The 4,083-nt window shown below is 34.3% G+C and overlaps 1 non-coding gene across 1 annotated transcript; it reads left to right on the forward strand.

The window, feature by feature from the left end:
• The first annotated feature begins 2,588 nt into the window (after positions 1-2,588).
• LOC116855429 lies at positions 2,589-2,691 on the forward strand. The gene has a single exon (XR_004380350.1). It is a non-coding gene; the product is annotated as a U6 spliceosomal RNA (small nuclear RNA).
• Positions 2,692-4,083: the final 1,392 nt, after the last annotated feature.

Genomic DNA, 4,083 nt, shown 5'->3' on the forward strand with positions numbered 1-4,083 from the left:
TTTGCATATTTTCAATCCTACTTGCTATAATTTTTAATTCTTAAAAGTAATTTCTCATTTTCCACTACAATTTAGTTAGTGTCCACTATGAATTTTACCAAGTGAAATGTGTTTTGCCAGTGATTCTACTATTGTTAATTTTAGAATGATGTGAATATAGATTTTAGAGTTATTTACTCATAAAACATATTTTTTAAAGATTTTATTTATTTATTTACTTATTTATTTATTTATTTTAGAAAGAGCATGTGTGAGCAGGATGGAGAGAGAAAGAGAATCTCAAGCAGGCTCTGCATCAAGCAAACTACACACTGATTGTGGAGCCTGATACAGGGCTCAATCTCAGGACCCTGAGATGAAAATCATGGACTCTAAGCCAAAATCACGAGTCTGCCACTTAACTAACTAAGCCATCCAGGTTGTTCTCATAAAATATATTCATAAAATATACTGACTACATAGAAAAATAAACAGACTTCTCAGTCTCCATGGATTTTGCAATCTGGTAGGAGAAGGAGAAAGAGATAAACAAGTAAGCAAACAAAAATATACAGTGACTACATGTTGTGGTGAAAGTTATGAATGACTTTAAAACATAGAATAGTAGAATACAACAAGGTAAAGCAAGCTAGAAAGTTGAGTCATTAAGGAAGGCTACACTGAAGAGTTTATAATTAAGCTAAGCCTTGAAGGAATGAAAAGAAGTCAGCCCACAAAGCATGAAATGGAGGCTGTTCTAGACAATGAGGGGCAAGAGAAAAAGTAGAAAATATCATAAACTAACACAAGAGGTGTAGTGAATGGCCCTACGATATTCTGAAACTGCCTTCCAGGGACCATTTCCAGTTTGGCTTTCTTCAACTTTTCAAGATGTTGTTTCTGCCTACCATCTGCTCAAGCAGAAGGTGGTCAAGCCTCAGGGACATTGGCAGTGCCAGTTTTCCTGGTGCTCCAGAAGCCTCTGGTCACTAGCTGATTACCCATTCCATCTGAATTCAAAAATCTCAGAACAATAACATTTTCTAATCTATCCAATCTCCAAAGCCCAACCCACGAGGAAAGAAGCTAAATAAAAAGGAATGTTTTGATGGAACAATTGTAGACTGCAGACAGGGAATAAAATACTGGAGTTCAAGAGCTAATTCTGCCATGCCTCATTTTTTTTTTTTTTACACGTATAGGCAATTGCCTTCACTTGACAAATTATTCTTTTCTCCCCGGAAGGATAAAAATCTCAGAGGTGGAAAAGATCTTATAGATTCAGCGGTATAGCTCTATTAACAGCACAACCAGGTACACACCAATTTTCAACCCTCATATCAAGAGATCTACTCCACCTCATAACTGTTACACATAAAACCTGCCTTGTCTGAGCTCCCAGGAATTTAAACTGGAATAAATGCTAAGTGATCAGTCTACATGTGAATGTATGTATGTAGTATTTATAAACATAATCTATATACATTTTTAAAAACACAAGTGTAAAATAGTTGCACAAATGCTTTGATTTCCTCAGAAGAACAGCTATGCCTATGCAAGGAAATGATAATGTTAGAGAAGAAGTGAAGTACATACAGTTTTTCTACCTCGATGTGTATTCCTACCTCTGCTAAAAGCAAAGATAGTTAACTAGTAATTGCCTCAGGAAGATGAGACACAGAGAGCATTTTCTCTTTTCAGATAATGCTGAGCATCTTTCTAGAGAAGAATAAGACTTGACAAGGGGGAAAAGCATGGAAGAGATTTGTTTTTAAGTGATCTAAACACCAACTGTCAGCCTCAAAGGAAAATAATATGCAAGACAGAAATAAAAATGAATGATGACTTAATCAGGACATTATTAGAAAGGGCACTGAGAATTTTAACTCTACCACTTAAAAGTTGTTCTACTTTCAAAATCGAGGCATAATCTATGGCCAAAGATGAATCTAGCAAGAATTCAGATCAACTTTATGTTTCTGAAATTTAAATTTTTTTCTTTTTTTTTAAAGATTTTATTTATTTATTTGATAGAGAGAGAGAGAGAACAAGCAGGGGGGAGCAGCAGAGGGAGAGGGAGAAGCAGGCTCCCCACTGAGGAGGGAGCCCCCATATGGGACTCGATCCCAGGAGCCCAGGATCATGACCCGAGCTGAAGGCAGACGCTCAACCGACTGAGCCACCCAGGCACCCTAAAACAATTATTTTCTGTTAACCATTAGTAATTAACATAAATGTAGTTTGACTCTAGTGACATACTCTACCTTAACCATTGCTTAATGAGTTTCTTTGACCTGACAGTACCCACTCTACCTCTTCCAGGACCAACATCTAAAGAATCTTCTGAAAGTCCCACTGAAGATTCAAAAAAAAAAAAAAAAATCTCAGCTAAAAAGATTTCATGTGAAGTTAAATTCAAAAAATATAGAGCAAAATGAAGCTACATGTATATCTTCTTCAAAGATCTTAGCAAAATGAGCTGCATTTGCCATGTACATTTGAGCAAAGAACATATCTATGCATCAAAAGAGAGATTCTAGTGTTCCTTGAAACATAAATTGGGAGCAAAACCCTGGGCACTCTAGTCAGGCTTCAGTATCAATTCATACTTACTTCAGCATCACATATATTAAAATTGGAACAATACAGAGAAGATTACCATGACACCTGCACAAGGAGACATGCAAACCACAATTCATGGAATCCCTGTGTGAAACCAAAAATTACTTCCCTCTTCATGTTGCAGAAATGTTCCATTGGATATAAATCTGATCTCATTTGCCACTTAAGGAGCACAGTTTTGTGCTCTTATAACTTTCAGAAGCACAGAATGTTTTCCTTTATTCTCCTAATCTACCTCAACACTTGTATTCTACAATGTGATTATCTAATCTAGTTTTGTAGCTCAGAGTAAATACCAGGAAATTTACCCTCAATATTCTCACATTTTTTTGTCTTTTATATTATGTATCTTTTGCTAGTTATAAATAACAAATTCATGCTCATTGTAGAAATTTAACCAAAATATAAGAAAAGTAAAATCATATGATTTGATATTGTATAAAAGTATCTTAAGGTTTATATTGAGTAATAAATTCTTAAGAAAAACCAAGAATATCATGAAACAAAATAAAAGGAGTAAAGGTAGTATAGGAATTTGCCTTACCAAGTATTAAAATATACTAAAAATTCACTTTAATATGATCAGTGTGATAGAGCATAGGAAGAAACGAATAGATTATGGGAACCAAACAGAAAATCAAAAAGTAAATCCAAGGAAAGATAATAATTTAACAGGTGACAAAGGGGTATTTGAATTCAGTGGGGAAAGATGATATATTTTTTAACAGATACGTGGACAATGGTTATACATTAAAAAGAAAACAAAATTATATCCCTTCTTCATACCATATACAAAAATACAAATAGATTATACACCTAAATTTGTTTTTTAGCAAGACAATAAGACTCTTAGCAGAAAATCTAGACGAGTACATGTTAAAAATTTAAAGAAGAGAAGACATTCTAAACCAAACAAGAAAACTAAACCTACAGATAAACTTAAAACATGTAAATATGTAAACTTTTGTATGCCAAAATGCATAATAAAAAAAAATGACTGGCTTTGAAAAAATAATGCAGATGACAAAATAAGTGCTTTTATTTGAAATACACAAGGATTGTTGAGAATACAAGAAAAATACAAACAACCCTATAGAAAAGGCAGAAAAATGGGAAAAGGCAATTCATGGCAAAGAAAATTTTAATGACAAAATTAATACTAATTAGGTAAGTTCACCCTTAACATAACTATAAAATATAATTTTATACCACTAAGGTTGGCAAATATTTTTAAACAGTATTTATGACTAGCAGAGATAGGAGATGAAAACATAAATTGTTACCATGTTTGTAGAACGTAGGAAAAAATCTGGCAGGAGTAATTAAAAGAAAACATACCAGGATGCCTGGGTGTCTACTTTTGCTTCAGGTCACAATCCCAGGATTCTGGGATTGGGCCCCCGCATTTGGCTCACTGCTCAGCAGGGAGTCTGTTTCTCCCTCTCCTGCTCCTCCTGCTTGTGCTCTTTCTCTGTCAAATAA

Source organism: Lontra canadensis, unplaced genomic scaffold (genome assembly GCF_010015895.1).
Source record: "Lontra canadensis isolate GAN:19392208 unplaced genomic scaffold, GSC_riverotter_1.0 scaffold102, whole genome shotgun sequence".
NCBI classification, from domain to species: Eukaryota; Metazoa; Chordata; class Mammalia; order Carnivora; family Mustelidae; genus Lontra; species Lontra canadensis.